Here is a 20397-nt window from a genome sequence, read left to right as displayed (position 1 = left end):
GAAGTTCTAAACAAGCCCACAGTGTACCGGTTAGAGGGAATGTAGCAACCACAATGCAAGGAAACAGTCTATTTTACGATTTTGGATTTTGTTTTTAAATGAAACATTGTGAACAGCATATTTCAAGGTGATGAAGTCAAAGTTGAAAAAGGAGAAACTGTAAGAACCTTTAAATTATGTGATCCTGATGAATAGAAACCGTTTTAAAACTTTTCAATACCAGAGTTTTAATGTAGAGAAAATTGTCTAATTATAATAACATTCTAAAGTCACCCTCCTCAACGTAATTTTCGTGATTCGCTTCTTCAGCCCTTTCCATTTTTAACTGGAACCTAGATACCATCTGCAGGTTGCCCGCATGTTCAACATGTTTGTAACAACATGTTTGTAACAGCTTGTGAGTTCTAATTACTTAACTGGGACAGTTACAATCTTATGAAAGTACCTATGTTTCCTGAAGCCCGCTCAAACAGGAAAGTGCTTAGTGACTGTGACTGCCGCACCGAAGGGCTCTGATTCGAATCCCGGAGAAGGCATGGATAAGAAGTAAAAAAAGCTACCTATTAGGAGCCTCGATAATAAAATGACCATCGCTTCTGGCCTTAGTAGTGGTCAAAGCCTAAAATGGGACCATAAAAATAATTTTGTGAGGTGAATTACCACCACAAGAATAGCTAACCATCAAACAAATGAGGCACATAATTAAACCACTTAAAGTTTATTCTATCTCACAACTCATGAGTGATTAAATTAAAATATACAAACATAACATTACCAGCCTACCTGGACTTGTTTTCAACGCAAAACTTTCTTTTCAAAATGGATATAAATTCAAAAACTTTTATCTAACCTGACTTATAAGCTTACTTATACCAGGACAGAGGTTTAAACACACACTTTCCAAAACAGGATCTAACTTCAATCTACAATATTTATATCCAGACTAGCAGTAGCGCCGCCTAAGACTGCTATAATCGGCCGACCAAATTCTCACATAATTTCTGTATTTCTTCATAGTAAAACTGATTGCCACTCATTACCTCATCAGCCATTATTAATTCTGGAATTCGTGACGAAAAGAGGCAGAGTGAAGATAATTAAATAAGTTTTCATTAGCAAATCTTAAACATAAATTAAGCAAATTAATAAAAAAAAAGCACCTTATTTTATTACATATGGAAAATTACAATAAAATGTTTTCATACGTATGAAGAAACTAAAATCAATGCATTTTAAAATATATGCCATTACAAAGGTATATTATTCTCCAGAATCATCGTATCTATCGAAACAATACAAATTCTATAATAAATACCTTCTCTAGAAGGCACCCAATCGTTTTCAGAGGAGCAGAAAAATTTCTCAGGATACTGTCTTAAATAATGGACTTAGAATACGCCCAGAATATTCTAATAAAAAGATTCGCGATTTTAAGCATCCACGGAAAAAGACTGGCAGCCATCGCAAATATCATGCAATAATTGAGCGAATCTGAAACAAAACCGAATAGAGTTTCTAAGTTTCTCAAAAGCAAAATGAAACAAATTTTCGAAATCCAGTATAATGAGACGAAAACTTCATATCTTTCTCACCATTTTAACATCAATACAAACGCACAAATTTCAATGATATGCTAAAATTCGAATTTTGTTCTTAATAATAATAATGTTTTTGTGTGATTCGTGATACAACTTCTTTGTGTTTCTTTTTTTTATTAAATGAAAATACAAGTCAAATGCAATTCTGACACAATTTTTTTCCGTGGGAAACATCTGCATATAACAGAGCACTTTTTTTCATGATCTTTAATAGGATAAGAAATAACTAACTAATTCGAAGATTCTTCGTATGGCACATGTTAAATTTTAAATACTCCATATTTTTTTAAAATTTAAAGTTATCAAGTGACTACTGTCTACTTTTGATTCGCTTCTTAAACTGGATCAATCGATCGACGAATCAGAAACAGTCAGTCTTGCAGTCACCTGAAACACCCTTAATTTAACTACAAAACAGCTTTACAGATATCACTTTCTTCATTCAAATAATTCAAACAGTAACCTTTCTTCATTCAAAACGTTCTTATTAAAAAAACTGGTTAAAGAACAAGTTTTAGTCAAAGCAAATGACCTCAGTGATAATTTAAATGCAGCTCAAGTATAACGTGAAGGCAAACGATAAAATATTACGATTTTATCTGTTGACAGAATTCAATTACTAATCACGAGGGAACTTCTAAACTGCAATATTTCAGCTATCCGAATCTTTCGAAGCAAAAACTATCAATTAACGACATAACAACTGCAACTTCTTTTTCTGTTATTTTCTTTCATTTAAATTTCAACAAAATCTCGAAGAGGAAGAAACAAGTATACAAAGCATATATCAAGCTTTGAGAAAAAAATGTTAAATCTAAAACATTCATCAGACGTATTATTATATTCAATAAAATGTATTACTAGCGAAGAAAGCAAACATGATTTTTCTTCCCTTCTGAAAAAGTACTGCTGATTTAGCGGTACGTTTGACTCCTCTATGTCGTTTTGCTTTTCAACTAAAAGTAACACCTACTATCGTCCTTTCATAGAAATCATAAAAACAAAACTTTACAAAAAGTGTAGATGATTGTCATCGACAGCTACTGCAGATTTTTAAAACTATATTAGATTTTATTTTTGAAGCAAACGTTTCACACGAATGGTATAGGAGTTAAATACTCAAATAAGTTGCTCAGAATTATTTGGGAATATTATGAGTTCAAAAATTGCTGAAAACTATTAGGGAATATTATGAGTTCGGTATGAAACAACCATATAATTGATTAGTCTTTTAGCAAAAATGAGAGAAGAGATTTAAAAAAATGTGACATTTAAAAACTTTGGAAAATGCAAATTTCGTCTATGACTTCGAAAATTATATGAGTTTCGATACGGAGTGAAAACGGCATTGCAGCATTCTTTAAGTAAGAGAAGACTAAAAATGCGCCATTTAAAAACGAGCTAAATGGAAGCATTTCAACAGAAGGTTTTGAAATGTTCCAAAGTGTCATTCTGACAGCATGAAATCTGTTTTGGGAAACTGGAAGATTAGGCGAAGACAAGACGGTAGTAGTAGTGCAACAAAAAAGAATTCAAAATTTAAAAAAAAGGTCTAAATTTAAAGAATAACGGCCAGATGAAATCGCAGCATTAACGGTCTTTCGTAACAGCACTTTCTGAGGCTGAAACTTTCTGAACAATTGAGTTTAAACATTGATGAGGCTATTGTCATCAGTGTTTAAACTCATCGCCGTACGAGGGCGCCTGTATAAGGTATCCATCTAAGGACCCCATACAAGTTATCCATCCGTACATCATCTGACGGTATAAGGTAGGCACAAGAATATCTCAGATGGAGACGAAAGAAATGAGCAATGTTCTCCTCTCAAGAAGTTCTGCTTTAGTATACAACTTAGCAATAAACAGCTTATCGTGTGTACAGAATGCGGAACTTGGAATAATCCTGTTATAATAATCCTTGGAATAATAATTTGTGAACGCAAATATCCGATTTAAGGAAGTGGAGTGATGATCTGGTCAGTATTTGTTCTAATGGTCGTATCAACTTCATAAAAAACAGATAAAAACATCATAAAAAACAGATCACAGGCAGCTCATCGACACAAGAATGAGATCCTCAGATCTTTTATGGTCCCTTACGTTGCACAGTTGTTAACAAACTTCATCCTTATCAAAAAAAAAAAAAAAAAAAAAAAAAAAACCACTTCAGTTGAATCATTAGTAGCAACCTTCCCAATCTTAAAGCAGTTAAAGAAGTCAATATACTTGACATGAATTTCTACGAAAATCTTTACACATCACTGCCGCTTAATCTACAGCAGTCTGCTAGAACTACTTGAACTGTTTTCAGAGATGATGTAAGGCATTTTCTCCCTCCTTTTAACATGCCTTCGTGTCTGATGTAACGGTAGTACATTCGACGCGTATTGCAGACGTCCAGGTTCGAGTCCCGGCGAGGGCACTCTCCATGAGAAAAAAAGACTAATTACTCTACAGTGGCGCCCGAACTCAAAAATGTGGCTGACGATAATGCGTTCCCACCAGGATTTGGCGATTGGGTCCCCTAATCCACAGCCGCCCTTTAAAAGGGGGAGCATATAAAGTATTTTATAAGTCTTTCTAGCATGCCATCACGGTGTAATGGTAGCACACTCGTCGTGTATTCGAGAGGTCCAGGTTCGAGTCCCGGTGAAGGCATTGCTCATTCTTCATGTCTCCTGCTTCAGAACGCCTAATGACTCTACAATGTTTTAAGATTTTAGATAATAATAACCGTGAAGAATATCTCAACAGCTCTTTTTCATAATTACACGTTCCAGGATAATAACGGGATCGCTATGGGAACGAATTATTCAACACAGATTTGTAACCCTTACTTATTTACAAAGCAGTACAAATGTTGTCGTTCACTTTCATCTGATGACCTGCGAAAAGTTTCTTTTACCTACAGATATACTGATGCTACTATAAACAATTTTAATCTCATCGAATCTTGCCATATCCAACCTTCATGTCTTAAAACTTAACAAGACCACCTATAATCCACTGACTATTGATTATTAAGATCTTTGCAACGTCAAGAAAATGCTTACTTCACGAAGAACAAATCTTTTTCAATCACCAATTTCTTTTGAACAAGAGAAGGGATTTCCACTTTTATACAATTAAATTTGCAATTAGAATATGAACATTTCCAAAAAAAAGTAACAGGAAATACTACCTATAATGAATTAATTCGTATCAAAAATACCTGCAAAAAAGTCGAGCAACAACAAAAAATTATTTTACTTTTACAGACTGACTACTAATCACGTTCGAAGGCATTTATTAAAACATAGGGGGAATTGAGGCGAATGAGTAAGAAAATTTCACAGTATGTAACAAAATGTAGATTTTAAATGTTGCAATTTTCTGCAAATTTATCATATTAATTTTTCTTGCACTCTGGCTCTTATTTTGACTAACAATTGGCCATTTTCAACTTCAGAAAAGTCGCTCTTGTAGCTAAAAGTTGCGAAGAACTGCTACTCTATTCTAGATTTCTTTTTTCATTTTTCCTAGCTTTTGTCAGAATTTACTTATTTCATCTGAAAATTACAGTTTTACCTTAGTGTTCGAAACTTCTTTCGCCATCACAAGGCGACATTCAAAATAGCCAATAGTAATCCTGCTTTACATTCCTATCAACTCCATTTTTTCCACCCATAACTTGCAATGGTAAATTTTTTAGATGACAGCTTGGAGTAAGAGACAATTTTATTGGCTTGATTCTCTTTTGTCAATTGACGTGAACGAAATTCATTAAACTTTGATAGTTTAATTTAGTTTATTCCAGATTGTAAAAATTATAATTTTTTGCTACTGTAGATAAATTTAATGTTTAAAATTTCTTTTTGGCCATTTAGCCATTTTTTTTGGCTTACTTACCGGAATTTCTGATTTACTGAATTTCTATTTGCAAAATTACATTTGGTTTTACTTTTTTGGAAGATTAGGCAGGTAGAGGTGGCGTCTTTAATTTTCAGAGGTATAAATAATTAAAAATAATTAATTTCAATATCTCAGCTAATTTAAGACGAACAGAAACATGTCTGATAATGCCAGATAAAGTAGTAACATCGGTGAGAAACTTTACCACTTTTCGAAAATGTGTGAGTCTGACAGTGATAAACAGCTTTATCAAAATTATATTTATAAACTGTATTTATGTACTTTTTATATTTACTTAATTTTCCTTTCCCAACTCACTTTACATTATTATTTTTGATTAATACTTCCTATAGTTTGATTAAGTTTCGACTTTTTAATTGATTCTTAGCTTCTTTAGCTACAATTTGGTTTAATTAATTAATTATATACATCTACTAAATGTATATTAGGAGATAATATAATCAATATTTCTTTAGTAAATAAATTATTATATGAGTATACATATAAATTTTAAAATGTACCGAAATACCTTCTTCTGACAAAATGTTTTGTTATCTAAACCTCATTTAATTGTTATTTGTCTCAATATAACCAAAAGAGTTACTTCCAATATCGCAAAAAATACTCGATCCTATTGGATTTACCTGTGCCTAGTGACATTATTGCCGAAATTATTAGTCCAATAAGTTATGACGGAAGAGAAATAGAATATAAATTTACCTTTCTGTATAGCACATAAATTTAAAAGATGGATGGATGTCGGACCCAGAAAACCTAGAAAGTCATACTCGAGTGAAAGGTGTGTGTGTGTGTGTGTGTATTGAGAATACGGCAAAGCACACTAGGGCTATCTGTCTAAGGGAGGGATGCCTTCGTGGAGGACTTTCTAAGGGTGTGTATTTAATTATGGCAAAGCACACTAGGGCTATCTGCCTAAGGGGAGGGATGCCTTCGTGGAGGACTTTCTAAGGGAAACTGGCTCGTATACACGTTACACATGGGGAAACCCGCGAAAACATTCATGAAGTCACCCCGTTCGCGGAATTCGAACCTCGGACCGAACTACCAGTGTTCAGCGATTTTACCGCTCGGCCGCTGGTGGTCCATACTCGAGTGAAAGTCATACTTTTCGGCGACATAAAAATGCGCATAGTGCATATCTTTCTGCGGACAAAGAAGGATGTTGAGGTTTATGTCCAACTACGGCAGACCAAAGCTCGAAATAGCTTCTATCTAGCATATACTTACGGTAAGACTAGAATTATTAGCGAGCCTTGTAGCAACACATATATTTTCAACGGAAAAAAAAAAAAAAAAAAAGGTTTCAGATTTTAAATTGCGTTCAAAAGAGCGTTCCAGTCCATCAGTAGCGATCAGTAGCGAAAGGAAGATTCTAGAGAAACATCACGAAGATTACGGAGTTTTCGAAAAATTAACAAAACTTACAGAAACAAGTTACTTATACAAAAGGAAAACTATAGTTAAAAGTACAAATGTCGTTTATCATAATGTAGTTTACGGCTAGATTGTTATATTTCTCGTGATACAACAAGATAATTGGCATGACAGGGTTGATCTAAAGGTTCTATCATAAATGTCGGCGGAGAAAAATAAAAGACCAACTCACATATAACGAAGTCCAAAAGGCTTAAGTAATTTTGCTTAAAGTAGCATAGTTTGAAAGTTTTGGAGAAAATAAAACCTCAGCAAATATGAAAGTATCGAATGATGAAAACAGCTTGTTGAGAGCCAAACAAAACTTCTGCAAAGCAATAAAAATGACTCTGAATTTACTGCCATCTTTAACAGACAGTAGTTTCCAGACTGATCTCCAAGTGCAGGCCTTCAAATCTTGCACGTAAGACTACGAAAAAAATTACCGGATTTTGGAAATGAGGAAAACAGTTAAGTAAGTCATATCCAACTGAGATGTATGCAAAAGACACAAAGACACTTTATCTGAAGTTACATTTGCATCTCTACCTAAAGATCGCATTGATCATATTTTCGATATAATTTTTTTAAATTACATGACAACTGTTATCGGCATTTTCTTAAGCGCTCACATAATAAGCCTTTGGCTGTGTTTAAAAATTGTACATTACAAATCTGACAATTAATTCTGCCAATTTTGGCGACAACAATGGTAGCCGCTTCGATAAGGATCTGCAAGATATCTTGTTATTAGTCAAAGATTATCTGTAAAAAAATAATTTAATTCGCGATCCTTAGATTAGAATAAGATTCTTCCTAAAGTTAATTAAAAAACGTAGAGACAAATCAGCAAAAAATATTTGTTTTAATTTCGCAAAATATAATTACTTTCGTATTTTGAGACAAAACCGTTGTTTTATTTGCCTTGGAGCGAGATTTACATCGGATTAAGTTCGATAATACATTTTTACGTAAAGAAACTTGCGTGGGAAGCATTCCGCATCCTAATGTTTTCTTCTGTTTTTAAAATTCCTAATGTATTCAATGAATGTTTCCCTAATACTTTTCATCAATTTAATTATAAGGTTTCGTATTAAAATATATAGAAAAACCCGACTATTAGGAGGCTGGATTTCGTATAATTTGAGGGAAACATGTAAGTGTAATACTCTTCTAAATCCATTTTAACTTGTTCTTCATTCTAGCTTGTAGTTACAAGAGTATTTGTCTCGTTCATCACATCCGTAAACGTTTTCGGTTTCTAAAATTTAACTCAGTATTACTTAATTTTATGTCAAATAAATACTACTTGAACTGCATAAATATATATACATTAAAATCTTTCTTGGAAGGTTCTTGCTCCAAGACGAGCACTTTTCAAAGTGGTCAGTATTTCTTTAACCATAACTAAATAACATCTTCGATACTCTTATTCTCTAAGGCACTCATGGTCACAGACCATATTTTCTGCAGTCGTGAGTGGTCGTCTTGGGAAAATATCATTGTATATGTAATATAAATAGACGATCCTGAACTTTCTTGACCAACGGATACTATGTAGTTCTGTAGTGGCCCTAACTTAGCAGTTTTGCATTTTCTTCGTTCAAAAGGGGAAATCCATTGTTTTGACAAATGGATACACCATTTGTAACTATTACAGGAGTTAAAATGCAACTATTACAAGACAGGGATTTATTTTTATAACTACCTTGTAATCTGTGTAATAGAAGATATAGCACAAATTTAACTGATAATGATCATGTTTCATTGTTTCATATACCATTATAGTCCATACCGAGTGAAAAAAAAAGAGATAAACAGTATCATTTAAATTGTGAAAAATTTATATACTCGCAAATTTTTTAATCCAAATGGTTTATTCCAAGTTGAACAACTCCCCATGTAGGCTGGATAGTTGTAGTTCTAATCTTCCAGAAATAATTCTTTCCCCTAGAAATTTCTGGGGATATTTCTCAAAAATATCAGTTGCTTGTTATACATAGAAACCAAGATACAAGAGATAAAATACCAGATATATTTATTATTATTACGTATTTAAAAATATTTATGTACAAACAATAACAACATTTTAAGAATCGATGAGCCACAACTCAAGGTCAAACCCGTCTCACGTTACATCTACCATCACATCGATAATACTTCTTTCCTCTACCTGTTTTTAATGAACAAGTAAAAAGCATCTTCAGTCATTTCAAACAATGACAAGGAAGAATATCCCTGAGCAATTCTGCAGTCACAGTGCGAAAGGCTGTAAACCAAGTAACACCGCACAAGACTGCTTCATTAATACATAGCATAGAGACAACTTTTGTGCATATATGAATATGCTTGTAAAGTGTTGACACTTCAGCCCCCCTTCCCCAAAAAAACTCCGCTTCCGACATGTACAAATGCGCATTCCGATGCCACGGTTATGAGTATGGCACCGAACATTGAACCGACTCCTTTGGTGTCACGTGATAAACCCGATGATTCTCTCCAATTCGCGCTTGGCAAAAGTGTCACGTTCGTAGTCTCCTTCATTGCAGTAAGACAGAGATCCTTTCATTTTGAAGTGAACAGGTTAAAGTTATTGAACGCATCTTCACAGATTATAAAATAAATAAAATATATTTTTTCGCTGTCTGAATCGCGAAACAAATTTAAATCAAGAATTTTATCAAACGATATGGAACATATTTACTGAAAATGCAATATTTATCAAGGCAGAAAGCCAATCAATTATTTACACGAACTCTTACATATCTGATATGTCATTAAATATAAAACCGCAATTTTTTATTCTTTAAGTTCTACAATTTCTTTTTAATTTGGAAATTTCATTCTTTCTTTAATCATTCCAAAGCTAGAGCGCCGCGTCATCATTTTTAATCAGTGACACTAATCTTTTCAAAATATCATTTCTATTTCAGAAACACAATTTCTACGATAAAAATATATCATAATAATCTTAATATCTGTATCTTCAACTAGCATTACTAAGCGACGGGGAGGGGCTGATTAAAGTAAATTCAAAGTAGGTAAATTATGTAACCATTGCACTTTAGGTAAAAATTCTAAAATGAATGATAAGTAGCTATCGTAGAAGCAAATCCATGGAAAGATCTTAAAACGTGAGTGAGCCTGACGGCGTTAATTATAAATTAATATTCGCATAAAAACAGAAACAGGAATGTGAAACCTTGAATCCACTTTAATTGTATGTATATCGAAACCAAATATCGAATGCATACTTATGAAAACAATTTTCCCCAAATCTTAAACATTCTCTTATAAGGTATTTCTCCTGCCTTGTTAACGAGCCTTCGCGGTGTAGCGGTCTGCACGCTCAGCGCCTAATTGAGAGGTCCGCGGTTCCATTCCCGGCGAAAGCGTTGCTAATTTTTCATCTTTCTTGCTTCCAAAAAATACCTAATATCTCTACAGTGGCGCCTGAACTAAAATGGTGTTGGATGATGATTTTCCTCACCCAGGATTTGGCGATTGGGGTCCCCTCAAAACTCCAGTCGCCCTTTAAAAGAGGAAGTATATAATGTATTTCTCCCGCCTTGTTAACAAACTTTCGTGGTTTAGTGGTCTGCACGCTCAGCGCGTAATTGAGAGGTCCGCGGTTCGATTCCCGATGAAGGCGTTGCTAATTTTTCATCTTTCCTGCTTCCAAAAATACCTAATGTCTGTATACACTCTTTCTCGTAGACAAGGATGTACAATTTTCATCATCTTAGATCTATGCGTAGCACATTAAGAGTTTTCCCCCCCCTCCCTCTGTCAATTCTGAAATGTTTCGAGCTGATGGGCTTATTCTACCGCGTATTTACGTATCATCTGTACACAAACAAAACATCTTCTTCCTCCGTACTTTCAAACAAAATTTGATATTGTTTGAGAATAAAAAATCTACGATAAATATCAGCCAATTCATTAGTTTTAAAATTTTTAATCACAACTATTTGAATAGGAAACTTTTCGTTTCTTGCATCAAATTTTCATGCCATATTCTGGGTTTAATTTTTATCTGCCTTTAAAAGAACTTCTCAAATTCACTGAAGAAGTTACGGTTAGAGTCTCAGATTTAAAAGAAATACCTATTATTGATAATGTTATGAAGTTGAAAAAAAATATGATTTTAAAGGTATAAATCCCAAATTTTAAGTAGCTACACAAATTTTTTAAAACTTATAGCATCTCTCTTTCCACTTTAAGCATACAGATTTCTTTTCGTCTGTAGAACCATTACGTTATTTTGAAGCATAAGCATATTTATTTATTTATTATTATTCAGCCTGCTTCACCCCTCAATGGACACTACAGGTCAATTATTCTGATCATTGCTACAGCAACTTATTTTTGGTTGTTTATCTTTTCAACCTTATTATACATAAACAGATTTAACAATAGTTACTTTTGTTGGGTGCTCCAACTTACAATGGCCCTCGCTGACACTCGAACCTGGACCTCTCGAATACGCGCCGAGTGTGCTACTGTTATAACCACGAAGGCATGCTGGAAGGAGGGAGAATATTCAACTAATTCTCCTTACAAACCTCATCGACAATTTTATATCTTGAATAATAAAAACTTTAACAAATTCTCCCTACAAACTTCATCGACAATTTCATATCTTGAATAATAAAAACGTGGACACCCAAATAACGAAATCTAAATTAATCGAATTATATTTTCAAAAGTATAAGCCATTTATCTTTCTAAATTTACTAAGGGAACCTGACGCTTTAATTATTCGCGATATAAAATTTTAGATAAATGTTGTAGAAAAATTACTTAATCTCTTGCTCCCAAGAAACTATACGATAAATTATATTTGTTCTTTTAGTTCATTAATTATTTGAGCTTTAAATAAAAGTTTATTTTATATAAAAATTACTTAATTTTTTCTGAAACAATCCCAACATATCACCAAATGGCACATGCGAAAGTCGTTGGCTGTTCATCTGTCCTTTCCAAAAGTTTCAAACCTCTTTCTACGTCTACATGGACAACTCTAGTGACCCTCAGCAGGCAAATTGGGGCAAGCAGAACCCAACGCCCCTGGACATTGAAGCAGAATCATTTTTAAAGGCCATTACTTTAAAAAAAAAAAAGAGAGAGAGAGAGAGAAAGGACTCCGCCCTTTTTTTTTACATTCTACACGTTTTCGCGGAAGGGAGAACTGAGAAAAACTGTTCTCCAACTCTTTGCTAACTTTTATGTATTTTACCTCAAAATGATGACCTACATATATATAATCAGACCTTAATTATTAAGTTTTTTTTAAAAAAAAAACGCTTGACCATATTCTTTGAATTCGAATTAGAAAGAAAATTATTACGAATTAAAAAGAAGCTATAATATCCAAACTATGTTTTTTAATTACTGCAATTTTCCTCATCTCTTTATACTTAAAGAATTCTAACGGCAAAGATTACTTCAGAGATCACAAATTCCTGGTCGAAAGGTACTATGTTCCAATTCCTTTTATAAATTCCTTACGTTTGTCAATAACCTTCAAACTGTATAACCCGTATACTTAATTTGTTAATCTGCTAGTCAGCGGCCGTTCGTTGCTATCTCAGACCATACAAATAAGCCTATTCCTCCTCTGTAATGGTCTGTTTCGACGATGTGTGGCGGCGCCCGATCGTCATACCACTGCCCTTCGGAAATCGTTCTAGATGTTAAAACTGAGACTCATCTATAAAGAGTACGAGGCCCTATCTAACTGTGATCCTCCACCCCAAATGTCATAAGTAGACAAATAACATGGCTGATCTCAGGCTACGTTCCTTTCCCCACATATTTCTGCAAGAGGAATCCCGCACATGCGTATGTGGGGGGTATGTCCTGAGCATTAACTATTCATATGCATCATAACAACAAGTCTGCACCTGAGAAGACCAAGACTAGTACAAGATGTGAATCCGTATCTCAAATGAGCAATCAATAATAGCCATATGCGGAAGCGTATAACAAAAATAATGGCATCAAGGGGTCTAGAATTGTTCAACACACCACGATCAGTATGCAAAGAAAAGCCCCCAATGATTAATGTTTGAATTTCTAGCTGAAAGCGGTCATAGCAAACAATGAAAGCATTTCAAATCACGACTAACTTCCATATAAATGGTATGAAGCATATAAGCACACCAGCAAGTCAACGAATCAATATGAGTAAATCACGACTGCTCTAAAGAAATCAAAGTGCTCAACAATAACCAAAGTGTGTAAAGGAACTAAGTACATGGATTGTATCTATAAACAATGAATGGCTAGGTATGATGAACATGAAACAATATCGTACGCAAAAGTATACCACCACCCAAAGTAGGTGCGCACATAAAACAGGACAACTGGTGACAAAGGACAATAGGTGACACAGCCAGCGGTGGCACAGCTTGCGATGTTGGTTGCACTAGACAACAGTAGCATCTCAGCACCTGAACGGTACCATGGGCCCCAGGAAGGCGTTCCTAATCTGGATAGGTCGTGTGCCTATACCTATTTACTCAGAAAAAATAATAAGTGGCCTCTGCACTTAACCTACCCTAACTGCGATGTTCATGGACCCAATTCAACTGCGCTTTGACGTGCGATGGGGACAAAGGAACACAAATCACAAGTCGTCGGGTTTACAGTTTACCTTGATGCAGTCGACGGGATACAGTTTGACGAGATATAGGCCATCCTGAAGCAGCAGAGACATGCGACGCCAGCCGTCATGCTGTTAGTCATGCCGTACTGATGACACTACGATGCACTTTTCGTCCGGCAAATTTTGTCTTCGGCTCATGCTTTCCGCTCTGGCTGTCTCGGATTACACACAACTACCGTTGCTTGCAAATTGACGCATTGGTCCGGCATGCCCCTTTTCAAAGCGTTCTGGTGAGACTGCGATATTGCGTTTTATACTAATTTTTGCTGCCTATTTGCATTCCATGATGCTACCTCTATCTCATACGTAAACTGTGTATTTTAATTTCACTTTTTACATTCGCATTTGTTGCTTTTTTTTTTTTTTTTTTTTTTGCATGAGTGCAATATTAATATTATTATTTATCAGTTTATATTTTTATTGAAGAATTCGATTATGGGAGACAGGATTATTGTTCCGTAGCAATCGTAATATATGTAAAATTCCTTTTTCTCTCTTTTAATGCAATGAAGTTTGTAAAATCTTTCGAAGAATCACCCCGCCCCCCCCAAAAAAAAGAGCTTAAAGAAATATTATCACCAAACATAGGCTAAAATTATCTGCACGAGTTCCGATAGGGAAGACAACTGCAACTATAGTCTTCAGATTAGAATATAATCTGAAGACTGTAATCGAAGAAAGATTTGCCTTTTAAAAATGTAAAAGGACATACAGATTAAAAAAAAGGATTCTGTACAAATCACATACCGCATAACCCTAGAAAATTATTTTACAAATTACCAAAAAAATTTCACATGCTTATAACAATAATTAATTACATTTTTCATGAATTATACGCAGTTTTATTTAAATCAAACGGATATATTATTTAAAACGGAAAATAAAAACATTATTAAGACATTTATTTACTATTTTTAAACCACTTAGTTTGCTAATTAGTAACAGAGAAATTAAATTTGAGAGCTAAGTTAAATACCTTACGCTTTGTGGAATGGCAACACACTGACGCTTTGAAGATAAAAATATTTTATTTCGAACAGTAAAACATATTGCTTCTAAACTGCTCGATTTATTAATTTAAAATTCATTAAGTTTGCACAAAACATAAAATTAATTAAGAAAAAACATATGTTCTGGTGAAGGACTACGTGCGTTCAAAATTCGGCGGCTCACGGGTTTTCCACAATACAACGAACAACCATAACCATACCGATTCCTCATTTTTTTAATAATAATATGATTAGTTGACAGTAAATGATGCCACGTGTTTGAAGCCACACGCATCCTCGCTTAACACATTTAATCTTTTCACTTACTGAAATTCTTTTGTCTCAATGCGGCAGCAATATTTTAAATATATTACATTAAAAGGGAATATTGCAAGAGAAAACTTTGTTTGTAATCTTTCCTCAACCGACTATTCGACTAAACAAAAAAAAATTACAGTCAAAGCTTCTCATGTTAAATTTGCGGTAACTAGTTGGACGATTTGCTTTAATGCTTCGGCGCAGAAATTTTGAAACACAGCTCGAATAGAAAATTTACATTAACAATAATCATGTTAACTGCTCACCGTGACACAGACTGCATGCAAAATTTATTACAACTTGACACATTTTCGGTGCAAGTTTTGTAAATAGCATATGTAATTAAAAACCATAATTAATAATACTAAAAATAATAGCTTTAACAGAAAAAGTAAAGTTTTTTTAATTTTAAGAAGAGAGTATCATTTAAAATAAAAAATTAGTAATTTCCAATACAATTTTTTTATTCCAGGTTACTTTGATTACATTTTATTTTAATAAATCTGATAGATCAGAACCCCTAATAACCATTCTTCCGCATGTACCATTCGTTAGTTTTTGTCTAATGTAAGAAGCATTATTTATTTTCGCTTAAATAGTTTCGATAGGAAAAACTGAAGGGAAGTATGTAATTATTATTTACATTTGATGCTGTAAAGCTTCGCATATGGCCATCAGCTCCGCGTCCGTCTTTATTAGTGCAATTTCCAAAAGTGACTTTTTCCTTCAAATTAAAATAAAAAAACTTAAAAAAAAAAAAAAACTGTTAATTTAAAAAGATTTTCAGATTGTTTTTTAAGTTTGGGTCCACAAGAAAGATGAAAAAAGAAAATAAAATGAAATTTAAAGCGTTTTTCTGTACGCAACGTGCAAAGTGAAAGCAACTCGGATCATCGAAATATTTTTAGTTTTAAAACGTAGTATTTTCAGTTGAGGTAAGCACGAATGAAAAATGTAAAAACAAAGGAACTAAAGAACGCTTCTTTTATTCCTCGTTCGCTAAACATTTTCATCCGTACCTTCACATTTTTTTTAAACATAATATTAATGAAAGCAGAAGCTACATGTTTATTAGCAAGGAAAGCATAAGCGGAAAAGAGACGTATTTCAAGATGGAAGCTTACTTCAAAGTAGAAAGGTTTTGGATATGAAAGGACGTTACTAACTTTTTATTTAGCAACAGTCCTTTTAATTGCACATTTTAATATGGCTACGTCCTCTTCCCGGAATCTAAACTGAGTCATTTGAAAACTAATTAGCATCTCTTGTCCAATCATTTAAACAATCAACTCTATAAACACGTTTAAACAAAAATTAAACAAAACAAAACATTCAAAATTTAAACAAAACATTCAACTCTATAAATACGTTTCGCTGAAATGCGCACTCACTTTTTTGTTACCTTTCTCTCGCTGCCCAAACGCATGTTACTCTTTTCTCAAAGAAAGCCACTGTCTAATGATGTGATTCGTTTTATAAAAGTGTTTAAAGTGCGTATCGCACCCAAAATGATGCGTGAACATGTTTATGCTTATCAAGCATGTTCGCCAATAATTTAATGTCTTTTCTTTTGTTCAAGTCTGTCTCCGTTATGTCATGTTGTGTATCTATACATTAAAGCCTTTTCAAGTAATTACATATACTTGACAGCTATCATCGTTAACAGATATCATCTAATCCTCAAATCATATACACCGAATATCATAATGTGAACCGCTTTACGACTGCAGCTCAAGTTAATTTGCTACAAAGAAATGAGCAACATGCGTTTGCACAGCGAAAGGAAGACACGAAAATAGTGGTGCGCATTTCAGCAAAGCGTATTTATAGTGTTGAATCTCTTGTTTAAATTTTGAATGGTTATTGGAGAAGAAGTAACTACATCACAGGATTAATAATGCGAATTAGTTTTCATGTGATGCAGTTCAGATTCCAGGCAGGGGGCATAGCCTAATTAAAATGGAGTTAAAAAAACTTTTGCTAAATAAAGTTGGTAATTTTCTTTCACATTTTATATCTTAAACGCACATTTAGGTATATGGGCAAATAAAAGTGGCTCAGAGAACAGCGTTACTCTGTTTTCCAGGCCACTTTTATTTTTCTCACCCTACATACATTCGCTTGGAGACTAAACACTGGGGGATCCTGCCACAAGCTGACAAGTTCAGGGCATATGCTTACACACCCCGGGCCCACGGTCAAGAAAGCAGATTTTGGGCACTGAAGGCCTTCGCTCATTAGGGCTGTTACGCCACTGAGTTTAGTAGTTTATACATATACATAGTGAGAGAAAGAGAGATTTTGATAATCTAATTCTTATTGAAATTAATAAGTCTTACTTATTTAGAGCGTATAATCATTTCCTCGCATTCATTTTTTTTTTTTTTTTTTTTTTTTTTTTTTCTGAATCCCATTATAAAACGATCAATCGAAGTTCCATTGCATTTATTTTTTATATTTAAGGGTTTATACGAATGTCTGTAAATTCCAATGTTTCAGATTCCTTATTGGCACTGAAAATAGTGTAGTGTAAGTTGGAAAAAAATACTCTCATACTTTGGAAACAGATATTATATGAAATTTCTACACTCAGTTTACATTTTACGGTTATGAGAGCATTTTATAAGAATTTATATTTCATTGCTATCGCAAATTCTATTTCCATCTACTCCTTTCTCGAAATGCTTATAATTTACATACTCACAGTTTTAGACATTACACAACACACACTATTCCGTTTCAGCTTGACTTTTCTTTGCGATAATGAGCATTCATCAATCAAAAGTAACTACAAAGTGACACAATCTAATGAAACATGGCAGCTCTAAATATATTGCAATAATAGGTATGCAATGCAATACTAAGAACTTGCTATAAACTTAACAGACGTAATTGTTTATTAACTATATATTGGATGCCGCCGAAAATAAAACAATGATATATCTCACGAGAGAAGGTTATATTTTTAGCGTAACTTATGTCCCTCTAGAAAAAGGTGCCAATTTTTTTTTTTTTTTTTTTTTTTTTTTCCCTACACAACAGCAGCTTTACTCACTTTTTAGCTCCCGATGACGAATGAACCACATCAGATTTTTTTAGAAGACTCGCTGCCTCTTTATTTGAAATCAGTACCAACATCGACTGCATTCTAACCAATTTTGTAATTTCTTTCAGCGTTTTGTCGCGATAATTATTTATCGACTTATCGCTTCAGGATTTCCAATGCGCAAAGCTTCTTCAGAAATTTCATATCAAATGAACTCTTAATAAATGACACGAGTACGATCGCTTACAGATATATTATTAACAATACAGTCTAATATATGAAATTTTCCAGATTCAGGAACTTTCTGAGCGTCAGTCCTTCAGATGAGTTCCAGCTTTTGTTTTATGTATGTATTTAACACATTCCATGGATCTGTTTTCCTGGCTACGACATGCCATTAATCTTCACTGCTATTATTAATGATAGTTTTGCACACATTATGTGGCCATTAATTATCAAATAACTCTTTTCATTTTCAGCACAATGTTTTATAATTTTGTAGCACTCATTAATAAATCAATCTTAATTACAAGACATTTATTGGACGCGTAGTTACTTGAGAAACTTTACGAATAAAAGATTCAAGCACTTACAGTTCTTTTGAAGTTAGTCGATTCCTTTATTTCGAAAGAAATGTGTTATTTTCGGTTAACATACAAAACTTCCAGTCCTGTCAAAACTAATGGATGAGTAGAAAAAGGAGAATTCTCAAACGATCTTGGTAAGCTTAACACTGAGCGAAACACATCTTTCTCTTCTACGCATTTTCGAGCAGCGGATCGTCTTTTATCATTCAACGAAGCTTAAATTGTTTAATTTACCTTTCAAACTTAAGAAGTACGCTTAAACAAATTGAGATATTCAAAAGCAATGAATGGCCACTGAGTAAAGCATTAGACTTTTAAACTTACCTTCCACGCACCCCCGCACGTAACCCAGGGTGATGTGATTCTGCAAAGAAAAATATTTTAAATTTATTCAGTCTACTGCATAACAAATTGAATGTAATTCATTCAACAATATACGAAGTTCTTAATAATTTAAATATTTGCATCACTTTTTTATTAATGTTTGCAATTAATATAAGATACGTTTACCTTTACAATATATTTAACTTATAACTTTTATAAACATTTGCAACCGTCTTATAATTAATAAAAATGTTTCAAAAGCCATATGTACTGAACATATATTACGTAAAACTGGCAAGAACATATTTTTTAATTTTCATATTTTACATTAAAAGAATTTCTTAAATTTTATAATAAAAATAAACTCTTTTCAAGGTGTTACACTGTTATCTGAAATTTTCAGTTTGCATTTTTTTAATTCACTTGTTCCAATGCATTTAGTCCTCTACATGACTGCTTGACAAGAATGTGATTTATTCTATTAAACACAGGCCGTCACCAATGCCGAGCGGTTAAGACTGCTGAATATTCGGTTCTGGCGAACGGGCTGGTTAAATGGTTGGTTTCGAGGTTTTTTTCCCTATAGGTCACCTGAATACGACTTAGCTTCTCTTACAAAGGCCTCCACGAAGGCATCTGTCCCTTTTCGTAGGTACAGCTTTTGTACATTGCCATATTCAAACAGCTATAACCATAAGTTTTACTTTTTTCTGTTTGTTGTTATACAACACTAGAAAGTGCGGATTAATTACATCGAAATCACGAAGCTTTGTAATATCTAACAAACATTTATAATGAATTTTTTTTCAAAACAGATGTTGTTTCGCATGCAATAAAATTATATTTTGACCATTAGAAGAAACTATCAGTTATATGTAAAAAACGTTTCAACCACGATTTTTTTCATAATTTCATTTAAGAATATGAAAGCCTATTTCGCACAGACATTTCGTGTGTAAAGTATATTTAAAGCTGATAAGTACCAATAATCGGTCTTCTAACTGAAATAAGTATCAGACGAGTTGGAAGTGACTTACAAGTTTTCAATCACTCGAAAAACAGGCCAGGAAAAATTCGCCCGAAACGTTCAAAATATTGGATCAAAAATGATATAGACGGAATTGGGGATTCTATTAATTATGGCTTCGTTTAATGCAGAAATGGCAATGGTGCCATTCACCAGGACTTGTCTACCACAGAGAGAAATTTCCAAAATCTGTTAGAAAATTTAGAGTTGGAAAGTGATATAGAAAAGTTTGATTAAGAATATTAGGATGAGAAAATCTGATGTGTACACCACATGACTTCCTTGTACGGAATATTAAATTATACGCATTTTTTTCTTGCATTTCATTTAAACTTATTGGATTTAATTAAATTTATTCCGTCATTAGCGCATAAACCACAACAGAATAAATGCACTCTTTAAAATTCACTATATTTGTTTACCATAGCGACAATCTGGCTCTACGTTCACTTAACAACGTTAAATTTCATTCATTTTTTAACTCATGCACAAAATTTATATCATCTTAAGAAT

At 33.5% G+C, this 20397-nt stretch overlaps 1 protein-coding gene across 6 annotated transcripts in view; it reads right to left on the bottom strand.

The window, feature by feature from the left end:
* Positions 1-20397, bottom strand: part of LOC118190443 (uncharacterized) — a 495778-nt gene that overhangs the window by 400447 nt on the left and 74934 nt on the right. For 4 of the 6 annotated variants that reach the window (XM_085810552.1, XM_085810555.1, XM_085810551.1 and 1 more), the window contains exon 2: positions 18858-18897. The exons of the other annotated variants lie outside the window; for them this stretch is intronic. The gene's annotated coding sequence lies outside the window, so the exon portion shown is untranslated. The remainder of the gene's footprint in view (positions 1-18857; positions 18898-20397) is intronic. 6 annotated transcript variants of the gene reach the window in all.

This window comes from Stegodyphus dumicola, chromosome 2 (genome assembly GCF_044657685.1).
Source record: "Stegodyphus dumicola isolate Sdum_Otavi_A_Nest chromosome 2, ASM4465768v1".
Lineage (NCBI taxonomy): Eukaryota > Metazoa > Arthropoda > Arachnida > Araneae > Eresidae > Stegodyphus > Stegodyphus dumicola.
This window is presented reverse-complemented; position numbering and strand designations above follow the sequence as displayed.